This window comes from Siphateles boraxobius, unplaced genomic scaffold (assembly GCF_051911475.1).
Source record: "Siphateles boraxobius isolate OS27281-9 unplaced genomic scaffold, OSU_SipBor_1 31, whole genome shotgun sequence".
Taxonomy (NCBI): Eukaryota; Metazoa; Chordata; class Actinopteri; order Cypriniformes; family Leuciscidae; genus Siphateles; species Siphateles boraxobius.
The window spans coordinates 18,407,933-18,427,940 of NW_027508931.1; the positions used below are offsets into that span (position 1 = coordinate 18,407,933).

A 20,008-nucleotide genomic window follows, 5' to 3' on the forward strand; every position below is an offset into this window, starting at 1 on the left:
ATTAAAAATTACCTAAGAAATGTGTCGGTCAACAGTTAAGGAGCATCATTTTCAGGTAAAAAAGGAAACAACATCCCTGTTTTGGAGTGTCATTTCTCTTGTGTTTTAAAATGTTTTATGTATTAGGCTACTTCTTTATAATTTCTACTCTTTAGAAAATCCTTATTTTCAGAAAATAAATTATTTCAAAATAATCTTTTATTTTCAATTGTACTCAAAAGTCTGTAAAATTACAAACAATATTAACTACTGAAATTAACAGCTCTTGTCAAGTTCCCTTTCGAAGGGAACTCAACAATACGTCAACGACGCTATGGGGAACGCCTCAGGCGTGACAGGTGTCTGAAATCACTATCAAATCACGTCAATCATATTGACCGGCGACAGCCCGTGAATCATTAGCGTGAATGATTAACGTGCGACCTGGAAGTATAAAAGGGCGCCTTGCAAACATGACAAATCATCTCATCGTCTTCAGGGACTGTCTGTTTGAAAACGCTATTCAATGAAACGGTAAGAAAATTAAATGTACAGCACACGAGTGTGCTTTTCTTGCCTGGGAGAAGAGCGCGCACGGGAGATTCTCGAGGGAATCCTCTGTGTGAACTGTGAGCGTTTTTCTCTTAAAACGCTCGCTCTCGTCTGGCCCTCTTCTCGAGTGAAGGGGGTTCAACGTCTGGTTCTCATGGTCCCGCTCGTGCCGAGGCAGAGAGGCGACTTGCATCATGGGCTTCCAGATAGAGCTCGTCGATCATCTTGAGAGTGCTGTAAACCTCTCAGATGATTCGACGGCTGACGAGGGCGAACTGCAGGTCGATGACGAGGATTTTTCACCGACGGTTTCCTGCAGTTGCTGCTCTTCAGGACGAGCAGGAGATGGCTGAGGAGGTTTATAATCAGGTAGATCCTGAACCCTCTCAGCCACCCTGCCCCGTGTATGCAGGTCTGGTGGATGTTGTGGAGCGCGCCGCCAACAGGCTGTAGCTGCCATGGCAACGCGCTAGAGGAGAGACCGCTCGCGGTAGGCTCGGCGATCGGTTTCTCCCCGGCCATACACCACCAGCTCAGGTGAGCCTTCCATTCCTTCCTGATCTTCACACGGAGATCGAGAGGGCATGGAAGAGCCCATGCTCTGCCCGTATTCACTGACATCAGCGGGTTAATTTCGGTGATGTTGATGGGATCGCAGAGCATGGGTATGTGTCGATGCAGCCCATTTGACGAGTCGTTTGCAAACTATCTCGTGTCTGGGCAGGCGTCGACACTGAGAGCTCCAACTCTGCCATCCAAACTGCTAAAGACAACAGCGCGTTTGAATGGCAGAGCATACACGGCAGCAGTTCAGGCTGGTGCTTCCCTGCACACCATGGCGGTGCTGCAGGCATACCGGGCCGACCTGCTGCAGGATCTCGACCAGGGGGCAGGGTTGTCCCCTAAGGCAGTTACTGAGCCGCGCCGAACCACGGCTCTTGCGCTCCGGGCCACCAAACAAACTGCTGCCACGATCAGTCGGGCGATGGTGGCCACGGAGAGACAGCTTTGGTTAAACCTGGCCGACGTTGAGGAGAAAGAGAAGGCCTTTCTCCTCGATTCGTCGGTTTCGCCCTCTGAACTCTTTGGCCCCGCCGTGGAGGCGGGGCTTGGGAAGTTCAGGGAGGCGAAGGCGCGCTCAGCTGCTTTTAGGAAAAAACCTACATACCGCTGAGATCCGGTTCCACGCCCAGGCAGGCGGGAGGGCCTGGCCCTTCACGATCTGAGGACCGTAGACAGGGCCAGAGAGCCAGTGTCGCCTCTCGTGCGCCCCCTCTGTGGAGGAACAGGGCGCAGGAAAGGCGTGACTCCCGCTAGAAGAGGGATCTGAGGGAGGTTATCCAGCACAAGCGCATACAGCGTCGCTGATGGATAATCTCCCCGGAGGGCTTCATTAAAAAGAGAATCCAGCCCTCTCTTCTGACTCCCCAGACGTTCATTACATCAGGCCTGGCGCTGGGCCTATGATAAGAACGATGTTCCAATGGCCCGCCTAGGCTTGGTTAGTAGAAACGCCTCTTTCAGGCATGTAAAGTGGTGGACCCCAGGTTCATAAAGAACTATCTGGCGAGTCTTCACTCCGCACGCCGCAGGTGAGCTGTCTGGTCTTTTCAAGAGTAAATTTTTGTGAATTAAAATTCCGAAATGTATCTCTCTACAGACCTCGTTCCCTGTATAGAGTCATGGGGTCATGTCAAGGTAATAAGGTAAGAGAACTTTATTGGATTATCAGGGCCCTGAAGTTCCCCGTTAGGTGGCCAGAACGGTAACTGTGTTAGCCTTCGGGCTGCTAGCCACCTCAGGGTAGAGTGGTTGGTCTCTCTCTTTAAATTGTTTTACTTAGAGTGTTGACTGACGCTAGAGCTTCAGATAGATCTTATGTCCGGCCCACAGGTCCGTTTGACTTCTTCCTGAGTATGTCGCCCCTTGAGCTCTGTTTGGGTTTTCATTAGGCTGAGCGATTCTGTAGCCCTTTGTATGGAATAATACAGACTATATTCTTTAGTAAGGCTGTGGCTCCTCCGAGCCCTCAGATAGATCTATGCTTGCAGGCTGGCCCTTACCAGGGCCGCCTCTGTAGCTGGCCTAGGCTGTGCCAGGGATAATAGAGGCGCTCTCCTAAAAATTTTAGCATTTCTTCCTCTGACCCTTCACTGTGTGAATGTTGGTTTCTAGCATCCCTGTATAAACAGCCTCCTCCCGTGGGAGTCGTTAGGCCAAGGCCCGCCCCCTTCTCTGCATTCTGGGGTGACTAGAGTAATGCAGCGTGGTGCTGAGGATGGTTTGTAAGGACATGGTAGGCCTCAAACAGGCCTCCGTGGTATATATGTCTTTATTGAGCAGGGTTAGGCCGTCTTTCGCTTCACGAAGAAGACTGGGTTTCCTGCCCGACCCTGCCATGCAGGACTGGCCTACAGATTTAGGCCGCCAGTTTAGGCTTCACTCACCTCGCTGAGCTACTGCTCGAGCGCTAGGTTGTAGGTGGTTGGCTTTCATTCAAGCCCCACTCCCCTAGGTTGGGCACAGATACATTTCTGTCACCCCTAGAGCCGCTGGCAGGCCCGCACCCTGGTAACCTCAGGGTGAGGTGTGAGTATTCCCCTGTGATACAGGGTAGGTCTGAGCACTTCACTCCCAGTTCTGTTTTATCCCACCTCGCACCACTATGGCTCGGGTCGAGTATGAAGTAAGCTTCACTTCTTCTTTGGTCGAAGTACGCTCCCCTGAAGCCAGAGCATTGCCCTGAGCTGACGCCCATGCATAGATGGTAGGCCCCTGGCTAACTGGGGCCTCCGTTGAGGCAGAGTGGCGTATGTTGTACTCCCCTTGTTTTAAGGGTGCTAGCTTTCTTGCGGAGTACACTGCCATGGGCAATGTGATTAGGCACCAGGATGCTGTAGGCGCTGTGTAAACAGTTTTTCTGCCAACGAAGGCTGCGCCATTAGGTAGTAGGCCTCAGCAGGCCTCCTTGATTGGACAGCCCCCCAGAGGGCACTGTAGGCCAGCTCACTTTACGTGGTTGGCCTTGGTGGTTCGGGCAGTTGACTCACTGATGGGTAGTAGGCCTTAAACAGGCCTCCTCGGAGGTGAGTCCCAACATTGTGGAACATACCTTATAGCGCTACTGGAAGCCCATTAGTGAATTATGCTGTGTAGTATGGTTTCCAACAGTGTACTTTATGGCAGAATATGACTTGCTATTAGCTAGTAGGCCCGACCAGGCCTCCCTGATAGGCGAGTCCCCAGCTGGCTGGCCTTAGCAGGCCACCTTATACTTTCACCCGGACTCAGGGCTCAAAGCTACCAGTGGTTAGCAGGTAGTAGGCCACTCAGGCCTCCCTGAAGGTGAATTCCCACTTAAGATGGTTATCAGGTAGTAGGCCTCACCCGGCCGCCCTGAAGGCGAATTCCCACTTACGTTGGCTATCAGGTAGTAGGCCTCTCTGGGCCTCCCTGAATGTGAGCTCCCAAATTTTGTGGCTGTCAGGTAGTAGGCCGCTCTGGGCCTCCCTGGATGTGGGCTCCCAAATATTTTGGCTGTCAGGTAGTAGGCCTCACCAGGCCTCCCTGAAGGTGAGTTCCCACATGCTGTGATTATCAGGTAGTAGGCTCCTCCAGGCCTCCTTGAATGAGAACGGTCAGGTAGTAGGCCTCACCAGGCCTCCCTGAAGGTGAGTTCCCACAGATAGTGGTGACCAGGTAGTAGGCCTCACCAGGCCTCCCTGAAGGTGAGCTCCCCACATACTGTGGTTGTAAGGTAGCAGGCCTCACCGGGCCTCCCTGAAGGAGGAGTTCCCACGTACTGTGGTTATCAGGTAGTAGGCCTCTCTTGGCCTCTCTGAAGGTGAGCATCTCACATACTGGGGTTATCAGGTAGTAGGCTCCTCCAGGCCTCCTTGATTGAGAACGGTCAGGTAGTAGGCCTCACCAGGCCTCCCTGAAGGTGAGTTCCCACAGTTTGTGGTTACCAGGTAGTAGGCCTCTCCAGGCCTCCCTGAAGGTGAGCTCCCCACATACTGTGGTCGTAGGGTAGCAGGCCTCACCGGGCCTCCCTGAAGGTGAGTTCCCACGTACTGTGGTTATCAGGTAGTAGGCCTCACGTGCCTCCCTAAAGGATCAGGTAGTAGGCCTCTCCGGGCCTCCCTGTAACGCTCCCTAGTGGTGCTGGGTTTATGAAGCTAGTGGTCTCTTGCTATCAGTTTCAGCTAGCCCTAATAGGCAGCTGCTGAAGGCGAGCTTGCGCCCTGGCTCGCTAAAGTGTTCATTCTCTGCTAAAGGTTCCCTCCCGGAACCTTTTCTGCCTACAGCCTGGTTTGCCTACCAGGCAGGCCTTGTGCTCCCCTCACGAGGGTCTCTATGAGCATGCGGCTTCCTGAGTCTGGTCAGACGGTCGTAGGCCTCTCGTGAGGCCTCCCAGTTAGATCAGCCCTTAGGCCTTCACAGGCCTCCTCAGTGTTTTGAAACACAGACACTGGGTTGATCCGTGGATCGAGTAGAGAAACTCCCCTCGCTAGCAAGGGTCGAAAAGCACTATGCTGAGTCATACTCTCCGGGATATCCCGTCTCTGAGATCCGGGCCGAGTGGTTCACTGCCAGCTTCGCAGTCCCTCGGGTTGGATGCCTTACTTAAGGCATTTGTCCAGAGGCTCTGTCTTCAGACAGACAGGATTTGGCCTGACTAAGTGTCTATGTACTGGCGCCAGGTCAGGCCGTCCTGGTGGCATTTCGGTGTGAGTACGTTCCCCTGAATAGTGACTGGCTGGGGTTCCCTTGGGTTCCCTAGCCACATTCCCTAGAAGGGACCCCTTCTAATTGGAAGCTGAGGTTCCAGGCCCGGAGCCGGCCCAGGTAGACCTTTCATTTAACCATGTTTATGAAGGTTTTTCTGTGAGGCTGTAGCTTGGGCTATGACCGTAGGGAATGCTGTCACTGACAGCCCAGTGTGACCTGAGGGTGAGTGGTTCTAGCGTTTCATTTGAAGTTGCTGGTTCTGACAGTTGTCACTGCCACTTGGCATGCACTCCCCTTAGCATGGCGGCGTTGGTATATCGTTCCCCATAGCGTCGTTGACGTATTGTTGAGTTCCCTTCGAAAGGGAACGTCTCAGGTTACGACTGTAACCTATGTTCCCTGAGAACAGGGAACGAGACAATACGTCTCCCTGCCATGCCGCGGTGCTTGCCTACCGTACAGTCCCTTCAGACGATAAGGTGATTTGTCATGTTTGCAAGGCGCCCTTTTATACTTCCAGGTCGCACGTTAATCATTCACGCTAATGATTCACGGGCTGTCGCCGGTCAATATGATTGACGTGATTTGATAGTGATTTCAGACACCTGTCACGCCTGAGGCGTTCCCCATAGCGTCGTTGACGTATTGTCTCGTTCCCTGTTCTCAGGGAACATAGGTTACAGTCGTAACCTGAGACGTTTTTCATTTTACCCCAAACCTCAGTACAGAAATAACATTATGAAATATTATTAGAAGTACATTTTTCCTCAACATTTCTATATTTTAAAATGTATTCCTGTAATGCCAAACCTGAATTTTCAACATTGTTACTCCAGCCTTCACTGTCACATAATCATTAAAAAAATATTTTCATATGCTAATTTCCTCTTCTTTCCAGGTTGAAAAAGGTTGCGCTACTTCATATATTTGTGTAAAGTTACTTTTCTTCTCGATGTTTGGTAAAAAGAAAATTCAAATGAACATCATGTATTTGAAAAAACTTTTGTGATAATATAAAAGTCTTAACGGGTAATTTAAAAAATTTAAATGTATTCTTTTTAAATGAATTTCTTTTTAAAAGGTAATTTCTGTTTACTCACAAATTGAGACTTCCCTTGAATCTAAAGCATATAACTGATTTGTTATAATTAAAAACATGAAAAAAAGCTCCTGAAAAAAAAGCAAAATGTTAAAATTAACAAAATAATTCAGTGCAACCACATACAATATAAAACAAAATGACTCCAATCAACAAGCCACTTTCACAGTTATTTTCAACAACGTCAAAATAGAGAATTCTGTGTTAAAGTTTGTTGTGTTTGCCGTAACTACAAATAAACAGAAACAAACGCGACGGAATAAGTAAAATACCTTTAAAAGACTTTCTTTTGTAAAATACCGTTAAACAACTTTATTCTGTGTGACTAATGTGCAATCTTGACACAAATTAATTCATTTTGATCAATGTATCACTTTTTATTGTAAACCTGTGATAAAACATCGATGCTTGTGTTTTTACATTTTTAAGATAACAACAAAAATGGCAGCAAACAGCCGGTTTTATAATAGTTGTTTTCCGATCTTTGCGATTGTTTTTCTTTCTGATTAATTTTCTGATAAACTTCCTTTTGTTGGTGAAATGATGGGTTTGCGTGATGGGGTGAAGGGCGAGTCCACCTTCTTCATGTAGTCAATCAGATCATGAATCAGATGAGCAGCTCGCTGACTCTCGATTTACTCTTATCTGATTGGTTAAAAAACACGGCAGTCACCAGGGGCCTCATTTATAAACGTTGCGCACGCACAAAAGAAGGCGTACGCCGCTCTCTACGCAGTAATTGGTATTTATAAAAAGCAAACTTGACGGGAAAATGTGCGGTCCTTCACGCAAGCTCTGACCCAGGCGTACGCACAAAAACGGACGAAATGAGAAATGGCGACACCGTCGGCAGATGGAAGAAACACGTGAAAGTGTGTGAAACTGTAGACCGTTGTGTAAAATAAATGGCAATACTGCCTCTCATAAATAACACGAAGACTTCACAAAGCAAGTCTTACAATCAACAGCCTACACGAACACCCGTTTGATCGATCTGAAACAGAAATGCAAATTAATATTTCCAAAAAGAAAAGTCAAATATGTTCTGCAATAATATTGGCATGTTATACAATTCATCCTCATAAATAAGATGGTAAACAGAACGAAATAATATACAAAACTGATATTCTCGCCAATGTGTCCGTCTGGCGGAGCAGATATAGATGCAATTAGATAGTCAGTCAGATAGATATATAATTAGGGAGATATATAGCCTAGATAGATTTATAGACAGATAGATAAATAGTTGTATTATTTGTCCTCTGGGGAAAGTTGTTTTCATACTAAAAATGTCTTCATCAGCTACGGAATCATGGTATTCATGCATATGCCTTTAGTTTGTTTTATTTTTGATAAAATAACGTATGACGTAGCCTATGTCTCAACCATTCAGAAAGCTGCAAGAAATTACATTTGCGCTGAACTAATTCCCATTTCCAAGTAGATTATAACCAACATCTGTAGCTTGTCAGATGCAATTAAATGGATGGAAATAAAATGCCCCATCACAATGCGTAATGATGCACAATGGCTGATCTTGCGCTCTTAGAAGATGTGGCAAATGGAAGGATTCGGAGTGAACGCATCTTCAGACAGCAAGAAGATTTGCTGGCAAATGAGGACGAGTGGCTCATGAGCCGGTTCCGACTTCCTCGAGCTGTCCTGTTGGACCTCTGCGGTCTTTTGGCCCCTGCATTACAGAGGAGGACTCGGAGGAACCATGCCGTGCCAGTCCCACTTCAAGTCCTAACAACACTAGGATTCCTGGCGACTGGCACTTTTCAGAGGGAATTGGCTGACAGGTCAGGCATATCTCAGCCGACCCTTAGCCGGATAATGCCAGACGTTTTAAAAGGCATAATAGCTTTGTCCCATGAGTGCATAAAGTTTCCATACACGGCGGGTGAACAGGCAAACAAGAAAGCTCAATTTGCAGCTATGTACGGTTTCCCAAACGTTATCGGTGCTATTGACTGCACTCATGTTGCAATAAGGGCACCGAATGTGAATGAAAATGCTTTCATTAATCGAAAGCATTTCCATTCGATCAATGTCCAAATTATTTGTGATGCAGACATGTTGCTCACTAACGTAGTAGCTCGGTGGCCTGGGTCAACCCATGACTCATTCATTTTAAGACACAGCAGTGTTGGGCGCAGACTCGAGGCTGGTGCTGTGCGTGATGGCTGGCTTCTAGGTAGGCTACGTTTGATTACTAGACATTTTACTGTACTTCAAAGTCTTAACCCTTTCACTATCCTTGCAGGGGACAGTGGATATCCCCTCAAACAGTGGCTGCTTACACCTTTCCTCAATCCACATAATGCAGAGGAAAGGCACTACAACATGTGCCACAGCCGAGGTCGCGCTATAGTGGAGCGCACCATCGGCCTGTTTAAGGGCAGATGGCGCTGCCTCGACTGCACTGGAGGGAGGTTATTGTACACTCCTGAAAAGGTGTCCAAAATCGTGCTGGCATGTGCTGTGCTACACAATGTGGCACAGCTTAAAAACGTTCCTCTACCCCCTGACGCCGATTGCTGTGTTGGCCCCGACCCTGACCCCCATCCCCAGGCATTTGAGCCAAATGCTGCTGCTGTGCGCCAGCGTTTGGAAGTGATGCGTCGCTTGTAAAGAACAACAAAAGGTGTGGAAAAAATATATTATTTATTCAAAAATTCCCTCATTGTGCTGTTTATTTCAATTAGGACAGTCTTGATTTCACCCAACTCCTTTGCCACCTCTCTGACTGAGTTAATGACTTCCCTCTGCATTTCAAGGACTGCATCGGTGAGGACACGCCCGCTGCTGGAGGGTTGAGAGCCGCGTGCCGTGGAGACGCTGGGCACAGACGGCTGCTCAGCTGCAGCCTCTGAACCACTGGCACTGGCCCAGCTAGAACACCCAGAGACTGAAATAAAGATTGTTCTATATGAATAAATTGTAATCGTGTAGTCTACATACATGTGACTTGACTGCATTCATTTGACTTATTTCACTTACCTGTGTCATCCGGTGCATCTGGCGCGTCAGTGTCCCCCTCCGCCTCAGTCACCACTCCACTTAATAGGGATTCCCCAATAATTGCCGACAGTCTCTCATCAAGAGGGGTCAGCTCCGGTGTCCCCTTTCCCCCACCCGTGGCAGACACACTCTGGCGATGGAGCGCTAGACGCTTTTTTGCCTCGACTTTGATGTCTGACCATTTCTTTTTTATTTCGGCCACAGTCCGAGGTTGTGAGGCTACAGCATTTACAGCGTCTGCAACCTTTTGCCACTCAAGTGCCTTTTTGGCATTAGTAATGCCCACACTGTGCCCTCCAAACAACATTTTTCTCCTCTTTTCCACCTCGCCAACGATAACTTCTACTTCACATTGAGTGAAGTTAAGTTTTTTTGATTTCCTCTCTATGTTTGCCATAATTTCACAATCTATGAATATTAACTTGTGGGCGTTTCACGGACTATTTATGGGCAACTATGGGCGTGACATGAAGCCGCAAAAGCTGCGCTACATTTAGAATTGATTGGGATTTATTAAGGAAAAAATGCGTAGGATGTGCGTGCGCACGGTTTTATAAATCCGAATATTTCTGTGCGTACGCACGTCCTATGTTTCATCCGTACGCCACTTCTGACGCAAAACCTATGCAAAGTTTTATAAATGAGGCCCCAGAACACATCTTTATCTTCATTCGACTCAGAAACGTTCTCGTTGCAGAAATGGTACTTTTAATGCACACTTAGGCCTACATGTTAAATAAAAAATAAATAAAAAAATAAAAAAATAAATGAACGAATGAATTAATAAATAAATTACAAAAAAATATCATGATTGCTTAAAGGATAATTCCGGTATTTAACACTTTGAGTCTATTTTGTAGTTTGTTTTGGATGAACTAGAGTGGTGGACTTAGAAATGTTGACGATGGGTCCTGTCTCGACTTTTTGACTATTTTAGGATCGCCTCTGACCGCTTCAGAGTGGATGTCTATGGGCATGCTCAAACATGTCCTTAAAACAACCCTTAACGTTCGTTTTCAAAACTGTGCAACTCACCGAATGGTTAGTGGTGTTCGTTGATAATTAAAAACAAATATATCGGCGCAATGTATGCTTTTAATCCGTGTTATTTGCTATAGTGGAACTATTTTTCAGATACCTCACAACCGCGTATAAACTTCTGCTCGATATTTGAATCTGAAGCGTAAGCACACTCCCGACCACTTGATGGCGACAACAAGGACGCTGGACGGTGTCTAGGCACCGTAAAAAAAGTCACAGCCGAATATGGCAAGAATTTGTGCGGTCAGAAACTGCGGTAAAATCCCTCCAAAAAGGAGTTGTCATCGGCTTCCTTTCCACAACCCTGAACGACTAAAGTTGTGGCTTTCATTCCTCGGGTTTGACATAAACACTCCTTTAGATGTTCTTCGAGAAGCTGACCATCGTGTTTGTGCCTTTCACTTTCGGGACGAGGACTATGTTCAATCTACAGGTTCTCGAAAAGAAAAGTCTCAGAATAAACTCTATCTGAAAAGGACAGCTGTACCGACGCTTAGTGGACCAACGCTAGACGAAGAAGACCTTGGAGTAAGGTAAACAACATACAATGTTGTGTTATTTGTATGACTAGTTTAGCTTGAACATCTGACAGGGTTCCCGGAACTTCCCGCGCGGTAAGCGCGTTCATAATTGAAGCGACGCGCTCGTTTTTTTACCAGGCGTAGCGAGATTAAAAAAAAAAAATACGGGTGTTTTAACGTAACGTTACTCTTCTCCGTAAATAAATCTTGTAGCAGAGTCACGTTAAGCGTTTTTCGGTTGTGGAAATCCAGCTGATGTTACTACTAAAACTTATTTGTCATTGTAGAGAGCGCAATGCATGGTTGCATAGCAACGACAGACGCCACGGGAAAATCGGACCAAATTTTACTATTAATAATAAAAGATAAGCTAAAGTGCATTATAAATGTCTGTAATTTATCTTATTTGACTCATTATTTTTATAAAAAATTATTTAAAGTCTGAAATATGTGAGGTTTATCTTTTTATAATTTTTTTTTTTTGTCAACTTTATTTGAACTTGTACATATTAGTAACATGTTGTAAATACATTTTTTGAATCTGGCTATCATTTTTAATGGTATTATTTTAATGTTTATGTAAACAAAAAGTGCATATTGACCCTAATTTTATTTGTTATTTGCTGATTTTTGACGAAAAAAACTTGGTGAATTGATTTCATTGTATAGTACTAGAAGTGTAGATGTAGCAAATCAACAATATTTCTAGAGAAACCATTTAAACCAGCGTTGAAATGGCACAGTCTGAGCCATCATTACAACAGTGATTGTGTCAGTAATATTGATGAGATGTTGTGTTCTGCATCTTGTTACAGGCTGTTGGTGGTGTAGAACCCCTTATTTTCAAATCTCTCCTTTCTTCAACTCCTGTGAAGAAACGGCCTTCTACCTCTGGCATGTCCTTTGTTCTCAGCAGCCCACAGCAATGGCCTCAACAATCCACAAAATCCCCAAGGAAGTCCTTATCTGGCAATTACCTTGCTTTCCCTGTGATCAGGGAGAGGCTGTCACTATCTGTAAGTTTGTAAATTGTTTTTGTCTTACTACTTGTGATGCAATGTTTATTATCACTACAATTTTATAGAAGTTCCTTTGTTTCACTTTTCAACAGCCAGATGATTGTGAAACTGAGATGCTTCAGATGGACACCAGCATGTCCTCAGTCATTGAGGATGACCCAAAAGACATGAGCTTCAGCCTCAGTCAACAGTCAAGTTCAAGCGCAACCTCCAGTTCAAGTTCCTCAGAAAGGCAAGGGAAGTGGGATGAAAGAAAATGGATTGTGAACGAGTCTAGCCTCATGAAACTGTTTATAACATGTCATACATGTGCCGTACCCATCACTGATAAAAAAGTTTCAACTGCAGGCAGCCATATAAAGATTGAATGGACATGTTTGAAGAATCACCATGGCATGTGGTCATCATGTCCTGATGCAAGAGGAATGGCACAGAATAACCTGCTTGTTTCTGCTGCTACACTTTTCTCTGGAACAACTTTCACTGAAGTACACGAATGGGCCAGAATACTAAACTTGCAACTCTTGCAGAAATCGCAGTACTACTCCATCCAATCACAGTACCTTATTCCAGTAGTACACTTTGCATACAAGACTCATCATGAGAATCTCATCAAACGCCTTTTGAGACACAAGGCTGAAGGCGAGTCCATAGAGCTGTGTGGAGATGCCAGGTCTGACTCACCAGGTGAGTTTTTTTTTTTTTTAATACATGGAAGTATGGATGTTAAGACTGTGTTAGAAGTGGTCTCTTCTGGATACTAAGGAGGACTTGCATGTTGTCACACTATTACAGGCTACAGCTGCAAGTATTCCACTTATTCGTTTCAGCTTCTATCCACTAATGAGATCATCCACTTTGAACTACTACAGGTAAAACCAAAATTCTTCTTCTCAGATTTATGAAACTATTCTCGGGGTGACAAAGTATAGATAACGCATAATTCAGTGAGTATTATATTTGTTTTCTCTTATCCTTTTAGGATCAAAGAGGACTGGGTGGTATATGAGCTCTAAATTAAAATCTATTGCTCATTCATTAATTTGTATTATATTTCTTCAGGTAACGGAAGCTAGCAGTTCAGTTGCCATGGAGTCCCAAGGCTGTAGGAGAGGCCTCAACCATCTAATTTTTAACGAAGGACTAGACATAGATCTCATCACTACAGACCGGGCCCCATCAGTTCGGAAAATAATGAGGGAGGAATTCCAGATGATTCACCACGAGTTTGATCCTTGGCATGTAGCAAAAGGTAAATAGTTGTATCAAAACAGTTTAAATTGTGAGGGACTCAATTACTATCATCAAATCATAACCTGATATCAAGACACCACATGTTGTATTGTGAAGGAAACCTTCACAATTGGCACACCCACATTTGAATTTGCTAATTTTCTGTTTCTCATTACTATAATACACAGGCATAAAGAAAAAACTAGTAGCACTCGCCAACAAAAAGGACAACCGGGACCTGCAGGGGTGGATTCGGTCGATCCTCAATCACTTTTGGTTCTCATGCTCATCATGTGGTGAGAGTGCTGAGGTAATAACCCGGACGTATAAAGATTGTATAAAGATAACCAAGTGGCTCTGAAATCCAGTCAGCAGATGACCAAATAGTCTTGTTACAAGTAGTTTTTAAATGTCATATATTCTGTAGGAACTGAAGCGACGGTGGACCTCAGTCCTTCACCACATCTGTGGGGAGCACACATGGGAACAAGATGGTAGAAAGTGGACATGCCCTCACCCTGCTTTACACCCAGATGAGCAAAGGACAAAGCGATGGCTACACCCAGAGTCTCAAGTGTTCAAGGCTTTACGGACTATTGTAGAAGATAAAAGACTTCTGAACGACCTACAGCAGTTGACAAACTTCAAACATACAGGTATGTAGCTTTTTAAAACAAGTATGCAACTTTTCAACCTATGTAGTCACTCTCAATGTCTAATGAAACACTTTCATTTACAGGTGCTTTGGAGGTGTACCACAATGTTATGCTAAAGTATCTGCCAAAACGACTGCATTTTGGATACCACACCATGGTAGCTCGAACACAGCTAGCCATCATGGACAACAATTACAATGTTGGCCGAGAGCAGGCAGAAACTTCTGAAGGTATTGAGATTTCATAAGTAAGTCCCTAATTGTGTTTGTGTAACAACTTGACTAAGTAATGTTCTCTGTCTAGGACTTAAAAGATACAGTATGACGTTCCCAAAACAAAGCAAGGAATGGCTAGCCAAGAAGATCTATGAGCCTACAAGTCAATACTTCACGCAACACCTTGTGGAACGCGTGTTGGAGAGAAGGGAGGAAAGCGCACCTGAAAATATACCACATGTCCAGCGTCCTCCAAACATTGCCACTAAGGAGAGACCCCCCAAAGAAGATCTCATCAAGAAACATAAATCCAGATTCACTCGCCACACTGATGCTTGAGAAACTAAGGGCCTCCTTACATTATGGGCCTTTCGCAGTCTTAGACTCAGTTACATAATGTTACTGAAATCTTGGGAGACTTACTGGAGTCTCTGTACATTCCAGTCTTTTTTCAGTCCTTACATGTGAGATAGCAGTCTTTCCAAATCTGTATGTAAGGAGGCCATAAAATCCATATTGTAATTTTTTTTTATTTTTTTTATTTTAAAACAATTTTCAACTATTGTAAATATTTGTTTGTAAATATTTTGCAAATACAGAAGGCCTATGTCTACTTTTACACATTTTGTACACAATCTATGTGAAAATGTTTATGCGTAACAGACTGTGGTGTGTACTTTATAAATAAATGCGAAAAGAAGTTTGAAAAATAGCTTTTTATTTAAACATTTTAACAGAAGCTGAATGCAAAGGTAAGTGGGAATAAGTCAGAATAAGTCCTCTATCTCGCTTGGTTTGAACCCCGCATACTGTCCAGTGGGGGATGGGAATGCATCCCTAACAGCCCACACCACGCAACTGGGTAATGCAATTCTATTTCCTCGTCCAAGTGGTTGGCCTTTGAGTGTCCACTCCAGAATTACACGATAAGCCACAAGTCGGTATTGCCTGAGGGTTAGATAATAGAGCATAAGACGTGGCACAGTTTTTGAAAACATTGTAACGTTAGTCAAGCTATATGCGAATTATACAAATTTGCTCTGACTAGGAAATGCAATACATAAAGTAGCTTACCTTTCTGACAATTGTCCATTCGGTCCTTCTGGTGTGGGACGTTTCTTCCAGTTTATCTTTGGGACCCAGAAGAAAGTTTCCAGCACGGGTTTATACATTAGCTGGCGCACTTCGTTGTATGTGATGCAGACCGACGACACATCAGCCTCGTCGACCGAGACATTCAGGCTGGCCATACCAGCTGTGACGAGAAGGTCCCACTCCGTGCAGCATCGACTTTCTACCTCCGTCGGCATCTGCCGGCATCTGCCACAGGCACACCACCAAGTTCCCGTGATCCTCGGGACAGCTTCTGCCGGAGCTTCAGGCGCCTCCCTAGCCTGAGCCTCCATCTCCCTTACACGTAGCTCCTCTTCTGTATATTCAGGTTCGAAACGGTATCCTCGACCGTCAAACTCAAAATCGAGCGGGTCCTCCAGAATCCACCTTTCATAATCCATTTTAGATGTAAGGATTTTTTGTTTGTTTATTTCGCTACTCCGGGAGCACAGTTGCTCTGCTCACGCTAGCCTTCTGAGAGACGGAGAACCGAGCGAAAAGACGACAACCAAATGTAAACAGACCCCTTTCCGTTTCCGGTAGCGCAGTAATATCAACGAGCACTGAGTCCTTCAGCAGACATCAATGTGATTTTAAAAAATGGCAAATAAAACACGACAGAAACTGTATTTCGCTACGCTACTTGTTTTGGAACATCAACGAACACCACTAACCACTCGGTGAGTTGCACAGTTTTGTAAATGAACGTTAAGGGTTGTTTTAAGGACTTGTTTGAGCATGCCCATAGACATCCACTCTGAAGCGGTCAGAGGCGATCCTAAAATAGTCAAAAAGTCGAGACAGGACCCATTGTCAAAATTTCTAAGTCCACCACTCTAGTTCATTCAAAACAAACTACAAAATAGACTCAAAGTGTTAAATACCGGAATTATCCTTTAATAATTAAGCAAACATGATAAGCTGTGCACCATTAGGCTGATTAAGGCTGACTGACATTCATATTGAATTTCAAGTTGGTGTTAACGTTATTGGATTGAAATTTTATATATTAGCCTATATAATCTGTTACACCACTAAGCTGATGTTAAACGTTACAGTCAAAGCATTTAATACATTCTTTATGTAATAAAACCATTCTAATGCAGTGTTTTTCACATCATGTCTCTGTTAATGATATTTGACACTCAATTATATATTCTGAAATATTGTCTTAGTCGCACTGTCAATATGGATTCTGATTACTTTCATGTGACTGATCAAGCTATTATAAGTAGCCTAGCTAGTATGAATAACAAAATGCTTTCTCTGTGTCCAGATTTTACTGTAATGAAAAACAGATTCTAAATCCACATGAACTCGACTTTGACAAAAAGTAATTATGTTTGAATAAAAACCCAGCAACCAGGGAATACACAACATTGATATGTGTATATATAGGGCTATATTGTCATCTAGTGAATACACGATGGCATTGCAGGTGATGAATAGTGCATAATTTAGAGATGCTCTTAACATACACGATAAAAGGAAAAAATATTATTGTAACTAATTTTAGTAAAATAATAATAATAATTCTGGAATCCCCCTGATCAGTAAACAGGTGAAATTATTAGTAGTGCAGTTACTAGGCCTACATTCAGCAGCATCAATATTACAGGCCTGCATGAGCAGGATATATGCACTGAAAACACAGACATTTTCTTTCTTAAAGGGGACCTATTATGCCAATTTTCACAAGATGTAAAATAAGTCTCTGATAATAATAATTATAATTAATTTGATCTATATTGGACTATATGATCCAATACTGAATTTCGAGCTGGTGTGTTAAAGGGGGCCTATTATGCAAAATTCACTTTTGCATGGTGTTTGGACATAAATGTGTGATGGCTTATTATAAAATCAAGAGTCAGCAAGAAGCTCCTCGTAAAAATGTCCCTAGAAATATCTTTAAGGTTACAAATATTGCCCTTTAATAAAAATGATCATTTCTGTCACTACTGTGAACTGACCACCGCATAGAATATGAATAATATTCATGTCTTCATTAGTCAGCTATCACAACAGACATAAACAAACCATGGTTCCACCACAAAAACACATTGTTATCGACAAAACTTTGCAAATATCTTGATATAATTTTTCAGTCAATATTACACACCCCTAATGTACAGTATTAATTTTTTATTCCTTCAGGTCTTAAAAAGACTTAAATTTGACTTAAAGTGTGAAGCAACCCTGGTTTATAATTGAAATGTATAAAGATAATAAATACATGATGTATTATTTGGAATGTTGATGTATGTGTTAAAGTACATTATTATATATTTTTTGTAATTTTAATGTGATCTTATACTTTTCCTTAGATGCCTTAGCTGAAGAGATTTCGTATGCGATGCCAGCCGTTGATCAACAATAGTAAGACTGATATCTCTAATTCCCCTGTTTGCGAGTGTCCAGATGTGTCTGGCATTGTTGCAGGTAATGAGGTAAGATTGCAGTCTGCAGAAGTGAATGAAGAGCTTACAGGTGTAGCCTGCAGTGTAGTTTCAATAGTCAAGCACAAGATACATAATGTGAGTACATGGCAAAAATCAGATCTTCAAGACATTCAGAATAAGGGAAGAAAATTAGTTAAAGACATGGAAGCTGAGTCTAATGGAGACCGTCAGTTTTCTCATAATTGTGCTGGGCAAAATAATATTTTCAATAAAACATGCGATGTAAATTATTTTATTATTTTTTATTATTATTATTTTATTTATTAAAGTGTCTTGCACTTACATGCCCAGCCCAAATAGGCTTAAAATACACTAATGACATAAAACAAACATAATACAAAAAGATGACCATCATACAAATCACATAGGAAGATGACCATCATAAAAGATACATTACCATCATTTTCACAATATAAACAAACTAAACAAGACAAGACACCGTCAATTTAGGTCAGGATATAAATTCCTTGGCCTAAGTTTCCACGCCTTTTCCACATATCTAGCCAAACTATAGATTTCATTTTCAAAGAGCCAATTCAACATATCCCCATCCGGCATCCAAAACAAATCAGGCTTTCCCTTTCGTTGTCACTCCGAGTTACGTCGGATGACGACGAATGGGGTTTCGCTTAGAACACCTATCGATTTCGAGTATTACAAAACGAGCCAATGGCAAAGGAATGCCATGGGTCTGCGGAATTTGCATTGCGTATCTCCGCCTTACCTCGTGGGTATAAAAGGAGGACGACGGCAACATGCAGATATGTTTTCGCTTCGGAGCCAAGAGTATTTCTTCACTCCACAGTCATCTCTGACTTCGCTCTACGAAACGAGCTTCTCTCTCCGGTGTTGGTGTGACGGCGAATCTGCAGCGAGCTCACAGTGCCTGCTGATCTGTGCAGTGATCTGCCAGTGTGTGTGTGTCTCCCTTTGTGCTTCAACATCGCGGAGTTTTTTTTTTTCTCCTCTCATAAAAGAGCTCGCACGCGGCACGTCTTTTTAAAGATTTCTGGTTGCAGCGGACTGGTAACGGACTCTGATGGGCACGAGCGCTGTATAGTGTGTTTGGGCTTTGATCATGCTTGAACAGCGCTCGTGGGTGACTCATGTTCTCGCTGGGAACGTGATCATCGCGTCATATATAGGTCGAGACTCTGTGAACTCGCAAGAGTGAGAGTCCCCTCATCCACCCCCCGATCTTCGCTGGTGGCCAGGGTGACCTGAGGGTTACGGTCTGGATCAAGCGATCGACCTGAAGGACGCCTACTTTCATGTCTCCATTCTCCTTGACACAGACCGTTCCTTCGGTTTTCTTTCGAGGGGCAGGCATCCAGTACGCGGTTTTCCCTTTCGGGCTAGCCCTGTCTCCTCGCATCTTCACAAAGGTCGTCGAGGCTGCCCTTGTTCCCCTTCGGGAAAACGGGGTTCGCATCCTGAGTTATATCGACGACTGGCTGATCCTAGCTCACTCTCGAGATCAGGTTTGCGAACACAGGGACCTAGTGCTTCGGCACCTAGCTCCTCTGGGCCTTCGGGTCAACTGGGAGAAGAGCAAACATTGCCACGTGCAGAGGATCTCTTTTCTCGGTATAGACATCGACTCGGTCGCCATGTCCGCGCAGCTTACGAGCGAGCGCGCGCAGTCACTGCTGACTTGCCTGAGACAATTCAAGGGCAGGAGTGCGGTTCCACTGAAACTCTTTCAGAGGCTCCTGGGGCATATGGCATCTGCAGCCGTGGTCACGCCGCTCGGATTGCTTCATATGAGACCGCTTCAGCTTTGGCTTCGCGACCGAGTTCCGAGGTGGGCATGGCAACACGGCACGCTCCGAGTACCAGTTACTCCGACCTGCCGTCAGTTCTTCACCCCATGGTCGAACTTCAGTTTTCTCAGGGCAGGTGTCCCCCTGGAACGAGCTTCCCGGCATGTTGTTGTCTCAACAGATGCCTCCACCACGGGCTGGGGCGCCATGTGCAATGGACATGCTGCTGCGGGCTCCTGGACAGGACCCCAGCGGCTATGGCATGTCAATTGCCTCGAGTTGTTGGCAGTACGCCTTGCCCTGCACCGCTTCTGGGCGCTGCTCAGTGGTCAACACGTACTAGTCCGATCAGACAATACCGCCACAGTAGCGTACATCAACCGTCAAGGTGGTCTACGCTCGCGCCGTATGTCACAACTCGCCCGCCACCTCCTCCTATGGAGTCAGAAGCATCTGAGGTCGCTTCCATCTTTTTCATTCCCGGAGCGCTGAACTGTGCAGCCAACGAGCTCTCACAGCTTCAGCCACTCCCTGGAGAATGGCGACTCAATCCCCAGTCGGTCCAGCTGATTTGGGACCAGTTCGGGGACGCACAGATAG

General features: G+C 44.6%; 1 long non-coding RNA gene across 1 annotated transcript; it reads left to right on the top strand.

The window, feature by feature from the left end:
* The first annotated feature begins 718 nt into the window (after positions 1-718).
* LOC143697116 (uncharacterized) lies at positions 719-983 on the top strand. The gene is made up of 2 exons (XR_013186184.1): positions 719-812; positions 851-983. It is a non-coding gene; the product is annotated as an uncharacterized LOC143697116 (long non-coding RNA).
* The last annotated feature ends 19,025 nt before the right edge of the window (positions 984-20,008 follow it).